Consider the following 21,035-nt stretch of genomic DNA (forward strand, 5'->3'; position numbering starts at 1 on the left):
GGACCTCTCCGACCTGGGAGTGATAGTTCCTGTTCCGATGCAGGAACAGGGTCTGGGGTTCTATTCCAATCTGTTTGTGGTTCCAATTTTAGACCTCAAGAGTCTAAACAAATTTCTCAGAGTACCGTCCTTCAAGATGGAAACTATTCATTCCATTCCTCCTTTGATCCAAGAGGGTCAATTTATGACAACCGTGGATTTACGCGTACCTGCATGTTCCCATTCACAGGGACCATCACAAGTTTCTAAGGTTTCTAAGGTTTGCTTTTCTAGACAAACACTTCCAGTTCGTGGCTCTTCCATTCAGCCTTGCCTGTTGGCGGTGCTCCGATTGCAGGGCATTGCATTGGTGCCTTATTTGGACGACATTCTGGTCCAGGCGCCATCCTTTCATCAAGCAAGATCCCACACGGAAATGTTGTTATCCTGCGATCTCACGGATGGAAGGTAAATTTGGAAAAGAGTTCCTTAGTTCCAAATACAAGGGTAATCTTCTTGGGAACCATAATAGAATCCTTATCAATAAAGATTTTTCTGACAGAGGTCAGGAAATCAAAGATTTTCTATTCTTGCCTAGTGCTTCAGTCCTCTCCTCGGCCATCAGTGGCTCAGTGCATGGAGGTAATCGGGCTGATGGTGGTGGCAATGGACATCATCCCGTTCGCTTGTTTCCACCTCAGACCTCTGCAGTTAAACATGCTCAGTCAGTGGAACAGAGATTATGCGGATTTGTCTCCACGAATACAGCTGGAGCAGGAGACAAGGGATTCTCTTCTTTGGTGGTTGTCTCAGGATCATCTCTCCCAGGGAACCTGCTTTTGCAGACCCTCTTGGGTGATTGTGACAACAGACGCCAGCCTTCTAGGATGGGGAGCAGTCTGGGGCTCTCTAAAGGTTCAGGGAACTTGGACTCAGTCGGAGTCTGTTCTGCCCATAAACATTCTGGAGCTGAGAGCAATCTTCAATGCTCTTGTAGCCTGGCCCCAGTTAGCCTCGGCTCGGTTCATCAGGTTCCAGTCGGACAACATAACTTCAGTGGCTTACATCAACCATCAGGGAGGAACATGGAGTTCCTTATCCATGATAGAAGTAGCCAAGGTAATTCGGTGGGCAGAGAACCACAATTACTGTCTGTCAGCGATCCACATCCCAGGGGTGGACAACTGGGAGGTGGACTTCCTGAGCAGGCAGACCTTTCACCCGGGGGAGTGGGAACTCCATCTGGAAGTGTTTTTCAGCCTGAATCTCAAATGGGGTCAGCCGAAATTGGATCTCATGGCATCTCGGCAGAATGTAAAGCTTCCGAGGTACGGGTCAAGGTCAAGGGACCCTCAGGCTGTACTGATAGATGTCCTGGCAGTACCTTGGACCTTCAGTCTTACATACCTATTTCCTCTGTTCGCTCTTCTTCCTCGGGTCATTGCTCGAATCAAGCAGGAGAGGGCGTTGGTGATCCTGATTGCACCGGCATGGCCTCGCAGGATTTGGTATGCAGACCTGGTGGATATGTCATCTCTTCCACCTTGGAGACTTCCATTGAGGAAGGACCTTCTACTTCAGAGCCCTTCCTTCATCCAAATCTAGTTTATCTGAAGCTGACTGCTTGGAGATTGAAAGCTTAATTTTATCCAAGCGGGGATTCTCAGAATTGGTCATAGAGACCAATAAACCTGTGACTAGAAAGATTTACCACAAGATATGGCGTACATATCTATATTGGTGTGAATCCAAGGGCTACTCTTGGGGTAGAGTTAGGATTCCTAGAATTCTGTCCTTTTTCAAAGAAGGTTTGGAGAAGGGATTATCGGCAAGTTCCCTAAAGGTACAAATATCTGCCTTGTCTATTTTGTTACATAAACAACTGGCGGATGTACCCGACGTGCAATCGTTTTGTCAGGCCTGTGCTCAAACCAGTTACTCCTCACTGGAGTCTTAATTTAGTTCTTAAGGTTCTTCAAGGGGCTCAGTTTGAGCCTATGCATTCCTTAGATATTCAGTTGCTATCTTGGAAAGTTTTGTTTCTTGTTGCTATTATATCTGCTCGTAGAGTGTCAGAGCTCTCGGCATTACAGTATGTCTCCATACCTTATTTTTCATTCGGATAAGGTAGTTTTACCTAGCAAATTAGGGTTTCTCCCTAAAGTAGTTTCTGACCGGAACATTAATCAGGAGATTGTTGTTTCTTCCTTGTGTCCTAATCCTTCTTCTCAGAATAAACGGCATCTACACAATCTGGACGTGGTATGTGCTCTAAAATTCTATTTCCAGGCGACTAAGGATTTTCGTCAATCTTCTGCTCTGTTTGTGGTATTTTCTGGAAAACGTAAGGGACAGAAAGCTACGGTTACTTCTCTTTCTTTGTGGTTGAAGAGTATTATTCGCTTTGCTTATGAAACTGCTGGACAGCAGCCTCCTAAGAGAGTTACGGCTCATTCTACGAGGGCTGTTTCCTCTTCCTGTGCAATCAAAAATGAAGCTTCTGTGGAACAGATTTGTAAGGCTGCAACTTGGTCCTCTCTTCACACTTTTTCAAAATTCTACAAGTTTGACACTTTTGCCTCGGCTGAGGCCGCTTTTGGGAGAAAAGTTCTTCAAGCAGTGGTGCCTTCCGTTTAGGTTCCCTGTCTTGTCCCTCCCTTATCATCTGTGTACTCTAGCTTGGGTATTGATTCTCAATAGTAATTAGATGATCCGTGGACTCATCGTGTCATTAGAAAGAAAACAAAATTCATGCTTACTTGATAAATTTATTTATTTCTTGACACGATGAGTCCACGGCCCACCCTGTTCTTTAGACAGGTTGTTGGTATGTTATAAACTTCAGACACCTCTGCACCTTGTTGCTTCCTTTCTCTCCTTTACTTTGGTCGAATGACTGGGGTTGGAGGGAAGGGAGGTGAAATTTAACAGCTTTGCTGTGGTGCTCTTTGCCGCCTCCTTTTGGGCAGGAGTGATATTCCCAATAGTAATTAGATGATCCGTGGACTCATCGTGTCAAGAAATAAATAAATTTATCAGGTAAGCATAAATTTAGTTTTTTCCCATCATTAACATCGTCGTTTTTTGAGATATAGGTATCCTCATAAATCATCCCCCTTTTGACCCCCCTTAAGTGGATTTTCAGGAAATGTTAAAACACATGTTTCTGGGGGGCATTGTGTAACAGCTGCCATGTACAGACACAAAATTCAGAAGCTCTCTTATACAGTCTGCATACTAATTACTCACTCTCCAACCAGAAAATCAGAATTCTTTCCTGTAGAATTGGATGTGTTGTAATGTCTGGAAAGGAGACAAAATACAAGTTGGACCACAGCTACTGATATATGACTTAAAGAGGTTGTTGCTAAGTGTGTAGCAGGAGGTTACATGAAAATTACCCCAGAGTAACAAGTAAGATCCTAGCAGACACACAGGAAGCAGTTTGATCTGAGATTAACAGGTTGCAGCAGAAATAACTATGGCTGACGCAGCTTATTTGGAAAGGGTATTCAGCAGTGTACCTTGTCTGCTAGTAATCACAGAGTATGATTATCTAAGAGTAGTGACATATGCGCATATAATTATAATGTGAGGCCAACAAACAGGTTAATGGAGGCAGCGGAATACAGGCAAAACAATAAGACAGGATAAGCAGATATAATTAACTAATGGTGTGTGTAAGGCAAAACTACAAAGACTAGGCACAGAGTTAGGTGATAACCTCTTTATAAGGTACCTTTAGAGGGACACAGGAGCGGTTAAACCGGAGCTGCGGTAACAGCGTTGAGAGCAGAGAGGGCTAGCTTGAGGCGGCAGTTACGGCGTGTGACGTCACAGAGGCCGAAGTTCCGGAGTAGCGCTGCTGAGCTGTGTGAAGCTGTTGAGGCACAAGCTGTTGGTTTACGGAGAGAGAGAGAGCTCCAAGCAGTTTGGAATTCAGGGTGGAGCTTGGATCAGCCGGAGAGTCAATACCAAGCACTGACTTGAGGTTGAGGATGATATTTAAGGGAGATTTGTTATAAGGTTTAAAGGGACAGCTGTAACATTATGGTAAATGGTAGAAGTATGACAGGACACCCCCTCCAAGGAGCGGCACCGAAGCTCAGGACCGAGGTCGATCCGGAAACCTCTGATGGAAGTGGGATATCAGTCTGGGAGCGGAGATGTTAGAAGAAGGTTCCCAAGAGTTATGTTCCACAGGGTAATCTTTCCATTTAATAAGGTATTGCAGAACACCCCTCAAGAGTCTACTGTCCAAAATGTCCTCAACCTCATATTCCAGGTTAGGGTCCACTGATATAAGAGGTAAGGCGGAATCCACACAGCGGTCACGTACCTGGCGGTAAGGTTTCAGCAGGGATACGTGGAAGGTAGGGTGTATTTTCAAGGTGGTAGGTAGAGTGAGGCGAACTGCGTTACAATTTATGATCTTTTGTATAGGAAAAGGTCCTATGAAGAGTGGTGAGAGTTTTCTGGACGGTGTGGACAAACGAAGATTTTTAGTGGAGAGCCAGACGAGATCTCCAATTGAGTATGCAGGTGGAGGTGTCCGGCGTAGATCATAGTATCTTTTCTGAATGAGTTTTGCATCTTCAATAGCATGTTTCACAGTTGTGAAATTCGAATCAATGGTGGATGTTAGGTCAGATACCCATTGGTTGCACCGCTCTGTCTGTCCGTTTGTCTGAGGATGATATGAGGAAGAAAGGGATTTGTCAATGGAGAACTGTTTACAGAAGGCAGACCAGAGAGAGCTTGTGAACTGAGACCCACGATCAGTTAGTATTTTTCTGGGAAGTCCATGTAGTTTAATGACATTAATAAGTAAAAGTTGAATGGTTTCTGCAGCAGAAGGGAGCTTGTGAAAAGGTATCAGGTGAAGCATTTTACTAAACAGATCTACTACAACAAGAATAGTTGTGTTTTTATCTGATTTTGGTAGATCCACTATGTAGTCTAAGGCGATTTCTTGCCAAGGTTTATCCGGAGTAGGTGTGGTAAGCAGAAGTCCGAAGGGTGGTCTCTTACTCCTTTTTGAAATGGTACAGGCTGGACAGGTGTTTATGAAATGAGTAACATCAGGTAGAATGGTAGGCCACCAGTAAGACCTCTGTAAAAGTTCCTTTGTTTTTTTCAACCCACAATGTCCACCGAGAGGCGAGTCGTGGGCGGAACGTAGTAGTTGGTCACGTAGAGAGGGGGGAATGTAAAACTTCTGCTTGTGGCAATAGACTCCATCGTTATTCTTTACTAAGAGATGTAGAGGTTTCGATGAATCTTTGACTTGTTCAGACCGTAGGAAAGGTAGTGAATCTACCAGGAAGAGAAGGAAGTTATTATCTGGAATAATGTGCCGGTCGGAGGTATGAACTACTGATGTGTGTGGAATCCGAGAGAGGGCATCTGCTTTCCCATTTTTGCTTGCGGGTCTGTAAGTGATGAGGAAGTTGAAACGTGAGAAGAAGAGATTCCACCGGACTTGGCGAGCAGAGAGTGTTCTAGTGGATTTAAGAAATTGTAGGTTCCTGTGGTCCGTGTACACTATAGTAGGTGTTGTGGCTCCTTATAGTAGGTGTCTCCATTGTTCAAAAGCGGCCTATATGGCAAGGAGTTCCTTTTCACCCACCGGGTAATGTCTCTCTGCAGCAGTCAAAGACCTAGAGTAGTAAGCTACTGGGTGCAGTGGTTGTTGGTGAGTCTCTCTTTGGGAGAGAATGGCTCCAAGAGCAAAGTCTGAGGCATCCACTTCGAGGGTAAATGGGAGTTCTGTGTTAGGATACCTGAGGATAGGAGCAGATGTGAAACTTGTTTTCAATCTGTCAAAAGCTTTTTGGGTGGTATCTGACCAGACGAATTTGATATTTTGTTTTGTAAGATCAGTGAGGGGTTTTGCGAGAGTAGAGTAATTCCTAATAAATTTTCTGTAAAAGTTGGCAAAGCCAAGAAAACTTTGGACTTGTTTTCTAGTAGAAGGAACAGGCCAATCTAGTACTGTTTTGATCTTATTTTCATCCATGCGTATACCCATATCGGATATAATGTACCTCAGGAAGGGGATACTGTTTACGTGGAAAGTACATTTTTCAGCCTTCACATATAATGAATTATTACGGAGACGTGTAAGAACCTGACGGACGTGCATCTTGTGATCAGAGAGGGTTTTTGAGAAAATTAAAATGTCATCCAAATAGATAACGACATAAGTATCTAAGACATCCTTGAAGATATCATTGATCAGGTGCTGCAAGGTGGCAGGGGCATTGCAGAGACCGAATGGCATGACTACATATTCGTATAACCCATAACGAGTACAAAATGCAGTCAGCCATTCGTCTCCTGCCCGCATCCTGATCAAGTTGTATGCGCCCCTGAGATCAAGTTTAGTGAAGATCTTAGAGCCCACCAACCGCTCAATTAGTTCTGGAATGAGCGGTAAGGGGTAACGGTTTTTTATGGTTATTTTATTTAGCTGCCTATAGTCCACTATAGGTCTTAAAGATCCATCCTTATTCTTTATGAAGAAAATACCTGCTGCTGCAGGGGAGGTTGATGGCCTAATGAAGCCTTTTTTTACATTTTCATCGATATAAGATCTGAGGTGTAATAATTCTGGTTTAGAGAGAGGGAATATGTGTCCACAAGGTATGACTGCTCCAGGTAATAAGTCAATAGAGCAGTCATATGGCCTGTGTGGAGGGAGAGTCTCCGATTGGGTTTTACTGAAAACATCCTGGAACTCCGCATACTCAATAGGTACATTTGAATGCAAGCTTTCTGAGAGAGTTTGCAAAAGTAGATGTGGGAAACAAGTAGTTTTGCAATACTCAGAGGTAAATTCTAAACAAAGTGATGACCATGATATCAGAGGATCATGTTGCCGAAGCCACTGTAACCCTAATATCAAAGGAAAATCAGGAGAGGTAATCACGTCAAATTTGATGTACTCCCTGTGATGACATTCTGTTGACATTAGGATGGGACTGGTTTCAAAAATAACGGGACCTGTGGACAGGACCTTGCCATCAATCCCCCTCAAGTAAACAGGAGACAATTTCTTATGCAGGGGTATTTTATTATTTTCACAGAAAGTTACATCGATATAAGAGAGAGAGGCTCCAGAATCAATGATCCCTTGAAGTGTCACTCGAGTTTGATCCCACTGTAAGACAAGAGGAATTTTACAGTAATGAGAACATTTGAGAACGGTTTTTATTGAGGAGGAGGGAGTAAGCAACTTACCCTTTCTTTGTCGGGTTAAGTTGGGACAGTCTCTGACCCCATGGTCTTCTGAAGCGCAGTACATACACAGATTATTCGTGCGGCGCCTTATCTTTTCCTGAGAGCTCAACGGACCTCGTAGGAAGGCGATATCCATGGGTTCGGCTGGGGGTTTTGAATGTGTAATAGGCAAGTTTGATGTGGTTCTATGCCTGTAAGCTGAGTCATGGCTACTTCTTTCATGGTGTCTTTCCCTAAGCCTCCTATCTATGCAGATACTGAGATCTATGAGTTGCTCAAGAGTAGGGGGTATTTGGGTACGTGATAGTTCATCCTTAATGGCTTCTGACAACCCTAGGCGAAATTGGTTTCGCAGGGATAAGTTGTTCCATTGGGTGTCAGGAGCCCACCTTTTAAATTCTGTGATATATTCCTCGACCTCTCTTTTCCTCTGCTTTAGGGACCTCATAGCATTTTCAGCCGTCTGTTGTGTAAAAGGGTCCTCATAGATTTGTGCTAGTGCAGAGAAAAAGGAGTCCAAGGAATTAAGGATCTCATCGTTGTGCTCTAAGAAAGTATTTGCCCATGCTCTGGGCTCTGCTCTTAGGTAAGAAATGGTTGTCATAACCTTTATCCTATCATTTGGATAAGTATAAGGTTTGAGGGCAAATAACAGATAGCAGGAATTCTTAAATTCTCTGAAAATTTTTCTATCACCTGAAAAAGGTTCAGGAGCACTAATTTGGGGTTCCTGGGGAGGGGGTTTTCTATCCACTACCTCCTTTATGTATGTTTTTAAGTTATCATTTTCTAACTTAAGTGCAGTGAGACCTTCAGTTAACATGTCTACTTTAGTGGTTAATTTTTGAATGTGTGTTGACATATCAGTTGGGTCCATTTTTATTGGGCTTGGTATTCCTGTAATGTCTGGAAAGGAGACAAAATACAAGTTGGACCACAGCTACTGATATATGACTTAAAGAGGTTGTTGCTAAGTGTGTAGCAGGAGGTTACATGAAAATGACCCCAGAGTAACAAGTAAGATCCTAGCAGACACACAGGAAGCAGTTTGATCTGAGATTAACAGGTTGCAGCAGAAATAACTATGGCTGACGCAGCTTATTTGGAAAGGGTATTCAGCAGTGTACCTTGTCTGCTAGTAATCACAGAGTATGAATATCTAAGAGTAGTGACATATGCGCATATAATTATAATGTGAGGCCAACAAACAGGTTAATGGAGGCAGCGGAATACAGGCAAAACAATAAGACAGGATAAGCAGATATAATTAACTAATGGTGTGTGTAAGGCAAAACTACAAAGACTAGGCACAGAGTTAGATGATAACCTCTTTATAAGGTACCTTTAGAGGGATACAGGAGCGGGTAAACCGGAGCTGCGGTAACAGCGTTGAGAGCAGAGAGGGCTAGCTTGAGGCGGCAGTTACGGCGTGTGACGTCACAGAGGCCGAAGTTCCGGAGTAGCGCAGCTGAGCTGTGTGAAGCTGTTGAGGCACAAGCTGTCAGTTTACGGAGAGAGAGAGAGCTCCAAGCAGTTTGGAATTCAGGGTGGAGCTTGGATCAGCCGGAGAGTCAATACCAAGCACTGACTTGAGGTTGAGGCTGATATTTAAGGGAGATTTGTTATAAGGTTTAAAGGGACAGCTGTAACATTACGGTAAACGGTAGAAGTATGACAGGACACCCCCTCCAAGGAGCGGCACCGAAGCTCAGGACCGAGGTCAATCCGGAAACCTCTGATGGAAGCGGGATATCAGTCTGGGAGCAGAGATGTTAGAAGAAGGTTCCCAAGAGTTATGTTCCACAGGGTAATCTTTCCATTTAATAAGGTATTGCAGAACACCCCTCAAGAGTCTACTGTCCAAAATGTCCTCAACCTCATATTCCAGGTTGGGGTCCACTGATATAGGAGGTAAGGCGGAATCCACACAGCGGTCACGTACCTGGCGGTAAGGTTTCAGCAGGGATACGTGGAAGGTAGGGTGTATTTTCAAGGTGGTAGGTAGAGTGAGGCGAACTGCGTTACAATTTATGATCTTTTGTATAGGAAAAGGTCCTATGAAGAGTGGTGAGAGTTTTCTGGACGGTGTGGACAAACGAAGATTTTTAGTGGAGAGCCAGACGAGATCTCCAATTGAGTATGCAGGTGGAGGTGTCCGGCGTATATCATAGTATCTTTTCTGAATGAGTTTTGCATCTTCAATAGCATGTTTCACAGTTGTGAAATTCGAATCAATGGTGGATGTTAGGTCAGATATGTGAGGATGGTCGGGGGCAAGATCAGGAAGGTATTGGAACTTTGTATGGAATCCATAGTTGGTGTAGAAGGGTGTCTGTTTAGTGGTTGAGTGCACAGTATTGTTGAAGACGAATTCAGCAAAATGCAACTGTTGGGACCAGGAATGTTGATTATTATGACAATATGTTCGTAAGAACTGCTCCACCCATTAGTTGCACCGCTCTGTCTGTCCGTTTGTCTGAGGATGATATGAGGAAGAAAGGGATTTGTCAATGGAGAACTGTTTACAGAAGGCAGACCAGAGAGAGCTTGTGAACTGAGACCCACGATCAGTTAGTATTTTTCTGGGAAGTCCATGTAGTTTAATGACATTAATAAGTAAAAGTTGAATGGTTTCTGCAGCAGAAGGGAGCTTGTGAAAAGGTATCAGGTGAAGCATTTTACTAAACAGATCTACTACAACAAGAATAGTTGTGTTTTTATCTGATTTTGGTAGATCCACTATGTAGTCTAAGGCGATTTCTTGCCAAGGTTTATCCGGAGTAGGTGTGGTAAGCAGAAGTCCGAAGGGTGGTCTCTTACTCCTTTTTGAAATGGTACAGGCTGGACAGGTGTTTATGAAATGAGTAACATCAGGTAGAATGGTAGGCCACCAGTAAGACCTCTGTAAAAGTTCCTTTGTTTTTTTCAACCCACAATGTCCACCGAGAGGCGAGTCGTGGGCGGAACGTAGTAGTTGGTCACGTAGAGAGGGGGGAATGTAAAACTTCTGCTTGTGGCAATAGACTCCATCGTTATTCTTTACTAAGAGATGTAGAGGTTTCGATGAATCTTTGACTTGTTCAGACCGTAGGAAAGGTAGTGAATCTACCAGGAAGAGAAGGAAGTTATTATCTGGAATAATGTGCCGGTCAGAGGTATGAACTACTGATGTGTGTGGAATCCGAGAGAGGGCATCTGCTTTCCCATTTTTGCTTGCGGGTCTGTAAGTGATGAGGAAGTTGAAACGTGAGAAGAAGAGATTCCACCGGACTTGGCGAGCAGAGAGTGTTCTAGTGGATTTAAGAAATTGTAGGTTCCTGTGGTCCGTGTACACTATAGTAGGTGTTGTGGCTCCTTCTAGTAGGTGTCTCCATTGTTCAAAAGCGGCCTATATGGCAAGGAGTTCCTTTTCACCCACCGGGTAATGTCTCTCTGCAGCAGTCAAAGACCTAGAGTAGTAAGCTACTGGGTGCAGTGGTTGTTGGTGAGTCTCTCTTTGGGAGAGAATGGCTCCAAGAGCAAAGTCTGAGGCATCCACTTCGAGGGTAAATGGGAGTTCTGTGTTAGGATACCTGAGGATAGGAGCAGATGTGAAACTTGTTTTCAATCTGTCAAAAGTGTACCCCAGGAAGGGGATACTGTTTACGTGGAAAGCACATTTTTCAGCCTTCACATATAATGAATTATTACGGAGACGTGTAAGAACCTGACGGACGTGCATCTTGTGATCAGAGAGGGTTTTTGAGAAAATTAAAATGTCATCCAAATAGATAACGACATAAGTATCTAAGACATCCTTGAAGATATCATTGATCAGGTGCTAGAAGGTGGCAGGGGCATTGCAGAGACCGAATGGCATGACTACATATTCGTATAACCCATAACGAGTACGAAATGCAGTCAGCCATTCGTCTCCTGCCCGCATCCTGATCAAGTTGTATGCGCCCCTGAGATCAAGTTTAGTGAAGATCTTAGAGCCCACCAACTGCTCAATTAGTTCTGGAATGAGCGGTAAGGGGTAACGGTTTTTTATGGTTATTTTATTTAGCTGCCTATAGTCCACTATAGGTCTTAAAGATCCATCCTTATTCTTTATGAAGAAAATACCTGCTGCTGCAGGGGAGGTTGATGGCCTAATGAAGCCTTTTTTTACATTTTCATCGATATAAGATCTGAGGTGTAATAATTCTGGTTTAGAGAGATGGAATATGTGTCCACAAGGTATGACTGCTCCAGGTAATAAGTCAATAGGGCAGTCATATGGCCTGTGTGGAGGGAGAGTCTCCGATTGGGTTTTACTGAAAACATCCTGGAACTCCGCATACTCAATAGGTACATTTGAATGCATGCTTTCTGAGGGAGTTTGCAAAAGTAGATGTGGGAAACAAGTAGTTTTGCAATACTCAGAGGTAAATTCTAAACAAAGTGATGACCATGATATCAGAGGATCATGTTGCCGAAGCCACTGTAACCCTAATATCAAAGGAAAATCAGGAGAGGTAATCACGTCAAATTTGATGTACTCCCTGTGATGACATTCTGTTGACATTAGGATGGGACTGGTTTCAAAAATAACGGGACCTGTGGACAGGACCTTGCCATCAATCCCCCTCAAGTAAACAGGAGACAATTTCTTATGCAGGGGTATTTTATTATTTTCACAGAAAGTTACATCGATATAAGAGAGAGAGGCTCCAGAATCAATGATCCCTTGAAGTGTCACTCGAGTTTGATCCCACTGTAAGACAAGAGGAATTTTACAGTAATGAGAACATTTGAGAACGGTTTTTATTGAGGAGGAGGGAGTAAGCAACTTACCCTTTCTTTGTCGGGTTAAGTTGGGACAGTCTCTGACCCCATGGTCTTCTGAAGCGCAGTACATACACAGATTATTCGTGCGGCGCCTTATCTTTTCCTGAGAGCTCAATGGACCTCGTAGGAAGGCGATATCCATGGGTTCGGCTGGGGGTTTTGAATGTGTAATAGGCAAGTTTGATGTGGTTCTATGCCTGTAAGCTGAGTCATGGCTACTTCTTTCATGGTGTCTTTCCCTAAGCCTCCTATCTATGCAGATACTGAGATCTATGAGTTGCTCAAGAGTAGGGGGTATTTGGGTACGTGATAGTTCATCCTTAATGGCTTCTGACAACCCTAGGCGAAATTGGTTTTGCAGGGATAAGTTGTTCCATTGGGTGTCAGGAGCCCACCTTTTAAATTCTGCGATATATTCCTCGACCTCTCTTTTCCTCTGCTTTAGGGACCTCATAGCATTTTCAGCTGTCTGTTGTTTAAAAGGGTCCTCATAGATTTGTGCTAGTGCAGAGAAAAAGGAGTCCAAGGAATTAAGGATCTCATCGTTGTGCTCTAAGAAAGTATTTGCCCATGCTCTGGGCTCTGCTCTTAGGTAAGAAATGGTTGTCATAACCTTTATCCTATCATTTGGATAAGTATAAGGTTTGAGGGCAAATAACAGATAGCAGGAATTCTTAAATTCTCTGAAAAAATTTCTATCACCTGAAAAAGGTTCAGGAGCACTAATTTGGGGTTCCTGGGGAGGGGTTTTTCTATCCACTACCTCCTTTATGTATGTTTTTAAGTTATCATTTTCTAACTTAAGTGCAGTGAGACCTTCAGTTAACATGTCTACTTTAGTGGTTAATGTTTGAATGTGTGTTGACATATCAGTTGGGTCCATTTTTATTGGGCTTGGTATTCCTGTAATGTCTGGAAAGGAGGCAAAATACAAGTTAGACCACAGCTACTGATATATGACTTAAAGAGGTTGTTGCTAAGTGTGTAGCAGGAGGTTACATGAAAATTACCCCAGAGTAACAAGTAAGATCCTAGCAGACACACAGGAAGCAGTTTGATCTGAGATTAACAGGTTGCAGCAGAAATAACTATGGCTGACACAGCTTATTTGGAAAGGGTATTCAGCAGTGTACCTTGTCTGCTAGTAATCACAGAGTATGAATATCTAAGAGTAGTGACATATGCGCATATAATTATAATGTGAGGCCAACAAACAGGTTAATGGAGGCAGTGGAATACAGGCAAAACAATAAGACAGGATAAGCAGATATAATTAACTAATGGTGTGTGTAAGGCAAAACTACAAAGACTAGGCACAGAGTTAGGTGATAACCTCTTTATAAGGTACCTTTAGAGGGACACAGGAGCGGGTAAACCGGAGCTGCGGTAACAGCGTTGAGAGCAGAGAGGGCTAGCTTGAGGCGGCAGTTACGGCGTGTGACGTCACAGAGGCCGAAGTTCCGGAGTAGCGCAGCTGAGCTGTGTGAAGCTGTTGAGGCACAAGCTGTCGGTTTACGGAGAGAGAGAGAGCTCCAAGCAGTTTGGAATTCAGGGTGGAGCTTGGATCAGCCGGAGAGTCAATACCAAGCACTGACTTGAGGTTGAGGCTGATATTTAAGGGAGATTTGTTATAAGGTTTAAAGGGACAGCTGTAACATTATGGTAAACGGTAGAAGTATGACATGTGTGAAGCTAAGCTGAACCGACTAATATTTGTTTGGTAAAGACTGTAACTAAGGAACCATCTTACAAGACGTCGGGACAGGCATGGCAGCGGCCTTTTATCATCAGCTTATCCCCGCCCCGGTCTGCCGGGTTAAGCAGAACCACTTTACTGCTAATACGAGGGGACACAACTACTATTCAATATGGATGAGATATTACATAAGGAAATACAAGCCCTCTTGCTTGCTTTAGACCAGAAAATGGACAGTAATTTTACACAACTGATGTCTGCCACGAAAGCTTGCCCTCACAAGCAGCCATCTATAGATTTGCAAATGGCGACCGCAATAGATCATGACTGGCAACATAGCTGCTCACAGCCTCCTCCCAATGTGGTTTAAACGATGAAATGGTTAAATCTTTTTTGATGTTCAGAAACAATGTTTCTTTTTCTATGTATATATGTTTTTAAATATGTATTTCAATGTATTCTCTCACATGTCCTATGGGCGGAGCATATCACAGCATTTAATCTCCAGACGGAGACCAATCAACTAGCCCTGAGGAAGCCCTGTCTACCAGTGACGTAGGGGGTGAAACGAGCATAGGCATTGGTCGCTAGTGACACGTGACCACCCCTGCACATAGGATCTTACTTTCCCTGCTCGCCGCTAATGTTTGGTGGAGTACCTTGGCATACAGTACTTTTGAGGCACTGGAGAAGCTGATCTATGGCTTGAGATTCTGTCTGTCTTATGCAGACAGTGAAGACAGATAAGTGTTGCAGTCTCCACTCGGATGGAGCACTTTGAAATCACGAGTATGACACTCATTCTCCTGACTGTGATTACCCAATGACTCTCGTATCCCGCACTGTGGAGGGTTGCTAATTTCTTGAAAGTAACCTTTTTATGTTGAGAACTTTGCTTATAACTTCATTGTGCCTTGTCTGCAACTAACAGCATGTGTATTTGCTTATTAATGCTTGATGTATTCTAAGCTTTTTTACGCTTCTAGCTCTATATGTTTGAGCACCCTGCCATCATTCAGTATCCTATTGTTAACTCACTACCAATGTATTGATACATATGGGCATCTGCTAGTCACGTGACCTAGCTCAATTTTGTGTTTATATTTGTTCTTGTATATTCTTTTGTGTTTCACTACTTGCACGATTTTTATGTAAACCATTTATTGTATGATGTGACTTTATACTCTATCCGTTTGGTGTCTAGACCTACAGACACACATTAAAATTTAGGAATTTAAACTTTCAAAAGAGTGCTTCATTCCCAATCTATCTAATTTTCTTTTATGTAGACCCTCTGGGCGCATCTGACTTAATTCTCTAAAAAAATGAAGCCTGGACATCCCAGAAATTAGCAAAACTAAGATATGAATGAAGCTCCCTAGAGTGCAGAATCTCACAGAAGGGAGTGAATGGAACAGGGAGCGCTCATCTTACAACAGGAAAATACCCTTCGCATTTTGTACTTTTGGTATGATTAAACTTTGTATTAAAAATGACATTGTATATATTTTTTTTTTTTTTAATTTTTATTGAGGTTTTCAAAACACATATCATACATTGAAGATTCACTTGTCTCAGGAATCATATTACAATAAAGTATAGAATCGGCATCAACAAACAGAAATGCATATCAAACAATAATCTGTATAATGACTATGGAATATTGTAGTCCAGCATTAAATACCATGACTGCTCAAATTCAACATATTTTCAGTGACAAAATTAAATATAGCAACGCTTTTACCACAGTATTTTGCTTTGCCTATTGAGAACTTGAGAAAAGAATCTATAGAAAAATACCTCATTTAACTTTTAAGGGGTACAGGGGGATATATTGATAACTTCTATGGGTAATCACACTTAAACATAATGTAGGGATTTGCGTGTGGGATCTGTGTCCCTATACTTAACCAGTAAGTAATATAATGGGGGAAACGGAGCAATATGAGGATCACAAATGTCAGTCTGCTAGGGCCAATCAAATAAGGTATGAAAATAACTCGCTCAAGACAAATCGGCTTGAAGGCAAATTAGGCATTATAATGAGACTGTTTTAGCTCTATCCGCATGAACCAAAAGGGGACTATAACTATAGCAGCCAAGAACACTAAATGAACCAGTTGAGTATACATATTGAACACTGAGTTATCTTCATAGGAAAGCATAGAATGGATAGTATAGGTACCACAATTGGGACAGTAGATACATATAATGCAACTTAGAGATATATAATTAGCACTATAATGCTATTATTCACCTTAATATAGGTGGTCTATGAAACTGTATTGTAGCTTTGTATTTAAAATACCTCTAAATATGGCTTTATCAGTACAAACATGGCGTGCTTGCTAGGCTGTCTCGGCCGCAGGCAGCCCAGCAGAGGGACTAAGAGACGTTTACAGTGTCTCAGACCTAGTTCTATTATTATTATACGGTAACTCCAAAACTGGTATGCACATACATAAACTAGCGGCTTGTACTCAATGTTGGCCAATAAGTGCCTAGGGTGCATAGAAAAAGAGCTGTCTATTCTGTATTAAAGGTCTAACAAAAGGGGTAAGAGGTGTTTAGTTCTGCCTAACCTGGACTTCAATCCAGCAGAGAAAATCTAAAATGTGCTAGCTTAAAAACAAACCAGAACATCTAGTATGTACATTATATAACCAAAGGCATTCCTTTGTCTAGTGGCAAGCTGCCTGTCTAACATAGCAGTCTTAACATAAAATATATACTGAGCACACGGCAGAAAATATGTACATGGCAATAAACAAGAAGGGTATGCATTAGAACAACACAGATTTGATGCCATTAAGAGGTAGCAATGAGTCTAGGTTAGAGATTATGCCATGATTGACAATCGCTTGTAGTGCAATATTTAAGAACCTACAAACTATCATGATTATCACTAATATCACTATTATGATCCCAAATATTAAACTATCTGTATAGGTCTTAGAGGGCCACGGCATAGCATATCTCTAGAGGACAGTGAATATACAGTATGATATATCGCTTGCAGGGCAACATCAGGGGCTCATTGTTAGGTTTAGAATGGTGGAGCCCATATGTCTATCTTATCAGTCTTAGCCTACTTACTCACAGTGGCATAACATAAACAACCAAAACATTTATCACTTATGATGTCAGCAATTTTTAAAAATAAAAGAACTGCAATAGTAAAAATGATAACTAAGAAGGTATAAACCGCATACAACCCTTTGGTGAAAACAGTCCTAGCCGGCATGAGATCAGACTATGTGGTGTTATAAAGGACACAGCTGCGCTCTAATGTCCGAGAACAGGGGATCTATCCTACCCCAGCTTTTTGTACAGTTCCTGGGGTCAAATCAGCCATCCAAACGGTACTGCAGTCATGTCCATGGGAAGGGCTAGTGTCTGTAAGTCCCTTTGAACTTTTACCCTCTATTATTGCAAACGTAGATGTTGTCATTATGGGACCCCTTGTCTCATGGACTTCATATACCTCCAGGCTAGTGAAGTATGTCCATGCTTGTGCAAATGGATGTGCAGGGCAGAACCGATCCCCAGCGCAGAGAACACAATTCACCCCAGAAGGGGGCAACAAACATATCTCACGTGCCGCATCAACATGTTGGAGCACACCCGATGTCTGCCAAGCAAACGGATCCATCTCCACCGCAAGGCTACCTCCGTTAGACTGTGTCCCTGCCGTATCGTACAGCTCTGTTAGATCATGTGAGGGAGGTCTAGGCTGTGTAGTAGGCTCATCGTATGTACTGTCACCCTCCAAAGCGGCCTGGGTCTTAGAAGTCTCAGTTGTCTCCGATAGATAGAGTGCTAGAATTAATCCATGCTCCAACTCAGCAAACTTGTTCTCCAAAATTTCAATCAGTCTTTGCTCAAAGTTAGACATTTTCAATGTTAAGTCGCCACGTGTGTTGCAATATGGCCGCTCTGCAGAGCACCCATCATGAAACTCTATACAGAGAAATATGGATTTTAGTTACTTTTAAATGCTCCCGAGTCTCTGGGCGACACCCCACTGGTCAAAATACCCTTAGATATAAGAAGTGCACAGGTGTAGCTGGTCTGATCGGCCAAAAATACAGTTAATTTGCTAGTTATTGCCGGAGCTATGATCAAATGTGACCGTTCAGCTATAGAGCTTGTTCCGCCCCCAAAAATGACATTGTATATTAACCCCTTAAGGACAGAGATTATTCCCAGTTTCTGCTCTTAAATGACACAGGCCATTTTGGCATACTCATTATTGGTTTCACTCTCTTGCTATGTGCATTCGTTCATATTATATTTATTAGTTAACATCACAGGCAATGAATCTAAAAGAAAAGGAAATTTGGAGCGTAAAAAAGAGAGAGAAAAACAATCTAAGTGCAGATGTTCCAAATAAAACAGTGATATTTATTACACATAGAAAATCACTCACAATCAGGACTTTTAAACTGTGTGAGGTATGTATCAGGCATATGTTACAGTTGACCACTCTCTGGGCTCTGGAACAAAGCACGTATTCCCCAGTCTCTTTATTCCGTGCACACTGCTCACTAGCAGGCGAAACAGTGGGGCGTCCGTGTGTAACCTGGTCCCTTGGAGTCAGTCCTTGCTCCAAATAGCGATCCACAAATACTGGCAAAGGTTCACTACTGGTCAGGACAACGTCGCTGTATGTATGTGGGCGTGGCCTTATGCAGTTTGCAGGGCTCCTCCTTGCTTCATCAGAGGCTATGCCAACTCCTCAGCACCTCCTTCCTTTTATTCGGAGGTATTCACATGGCGCACAAAGGATATTCTGATTTGTTAAAATAGTTCCGAAAAACTTTACTATATCGTATTGCACACTTTCAACTATACATTTTTTAAAAACATCTCACATATTATCTAATACTGTTTTAGCTCTGTACAGTCCATATATAAATATACAATACATACTAACTTTAAAAACAATCTAAAAAAGAAGAACAATCTAAAAAACATATTCAAATACATATATCTAGATCCTCATAAAGTGCTTAAAGACATATACAATTCAAAAGGATCTTGCCAAAATATTAAAACTTATATTTAATATAGCATACGTTCAAATAACAACTAACTATATATTTAATAAGTACCTACTAACTAAAAATTGATATACATTCTAAAAATTACTGAATACATAAATAACTAACTAAAAAAGACTTCATGATTTAAGCTTGATTCCATATATAAAAGGGGGTGTGTTCAGAGCTCCTCAAATAGGGCAAGGTCACTAGAATCTTACTGTGGATATTAATGCCTTTTCAGTGACTTGGACGAGTCCTAAGTCAAGATATCTCGTGACGAGAATGAAGTTAAATTTTTGGTTTTTCATTGTTTTTTGATTTACATTTAATTTTTTTATTTTTTGCACATGCATTTTTCAATTAGCATTTTTTTATTATTGTATCTCTAGTTTGGATCACTGTTGAAGTGGGATATTGTCATTTATTTTGTATTGCATCTACTTGCTAACAACTGGCACACTGCACTAACACACAGACTCCACCTATTCCCACTTATCCATAGTACACTAGAAGTCAAGCAATCAAGTTACCACGTTAGTAGTATCCACCAGCTGATATTTATTAGTGACATAACAGTACTCAACTTTCTACCACGCCTGTTGCTTTTATAAGAGATTGTTTATATATTTTTATATTTTTATAATTTTAATTGTACATTGTGGATCCACAATTTTAACTTTTTGTATTAAACTAATTGCAATTTTATAGGAATTTACCATTTCCATTTATTCCACTCGTTAATTAGACCTATCTTCATTCTCATCATGAGATATCTTGACTTAGGACTCGTCCAAGTCACTGGAAAGGCATTAATATCCACAGTAAGATTCTTGTCACCTTGCCCTATTTGAGGCGCTCTGAACACACCCCCTTTTAATCAATTCACCTGTAGGTTGGCTAGGTAGCCTTTGTTCAGAGTTACAGGTGCCATTGTCTTTAGGCGCTTAATCTACACCCTATAATCTTAAGTCCATATATATACATAAATATTTTCTAAGAATATGAGAGGGACATTTTAATGTCCTACTCTTCTATAAAGGCTGCCAAATCTACATCACGGTTTAGACCCACCGGTTCCATAGTACCCAGCTTAGGGATTCAGTAGGTCTCCCGTTGTCTAAGCTTAGTTAGATGGTTACCTCCTTTTACTGTGTTTTTAAAGGGCCATAATACCCAAATGTTTAAACACTTGAAAGTGATGCAGTATAGCTGTAAAAAGCTGAGTAGAAAATATCACCTGAACATCTCTATGTAAAAAACAAAGATATTTTACCTCAAAAGTTCCTCAGTAGCCACCTCCTATTTATTGTAAAGGATTTCTAAGCAGCATTTTAGTGTGTCTGTCCTAGGACAGCTTAAGGGATGAGCCTCGTGAACGCTCATATTATTTCACCAATCAGGTAAAGGAAGCTTACTATGAAATCTCATGAGAGTTAAGTCAAATCTCATGAGATCATAGTAAGAGTTCATGACCTCAGCACTGCTGATGCTGATTGGCTGCTGTTCATTTCTTCATTTTTTAATTTTTTTTACCTGCAGCTGGGAGCAGCTGAGTATAACTTTTTACACAGAACTTACTCTGCTGAGCTGAGGAGATTGTGAGGTAAAATATCTTCCTTTTTTACATAGAGATGCTCAGGTGATATTTTCCTGTTAGCTTTTTACAGTTATACTGCATTAGTTTCAAGTGATTTAGCATATGAGTAGAATGTCCCTTTAATATGCTCAATAGCTCTAATGCTTAATCCTAGCTTACTCTTGTTGTGTGCTTCTAGGAAATGTGCTGACAGGCCATGTGTGTCTACCCCATTTTCTATATTCCTTACATGTTCACTGAACCTGGTCTTAACAGAACATTTAGTGCGACCTACATAAAGCCTGTCACATGGACACTTCAATAGGTATACCACATAACTGGTTTTACAGTTCATGAGGTCCCGGATTTTATAGGCTGACTCATTGCCTGTATTTCCAAAGCTTTTGTTATTCTTATTCGGATGTTCACAACAACTACAGCTCTTCCTTCTACATTTAAAGAACCCACAAGATGATTTATTCAACCAATTTGGTTCAACCGTGGACCTTAAAAGACTAGGGCTAATTCTATTTCTCAAATTCATATTTCTTTTAAAAATCACTTGCTCTTTGTTAATAATTGTATCTTTTAGAACAGGGTCCTGCATGAGGACAGGTCAGAGTTTTTTCACTGCTCCGTCAATTTTTCTAGATGCTCTGTTATACTTAGTGACTAATTGGAATTT

This window comes from Bombina bombina, chromosome 5 (genome assembly GCF_027579735.1).
Source record: "Bombina bombina isolate aBomBom1 chromosome 5, aBomBom1.pri, whole genome shotgun sequence".
Classification (NCBI taxonomy): domain Eukaryota; kingdom Metazoa; phylum Chordata; class Amphibia; order Anura; family Bombinatoridae; genus Bombina; species Bombina bombina.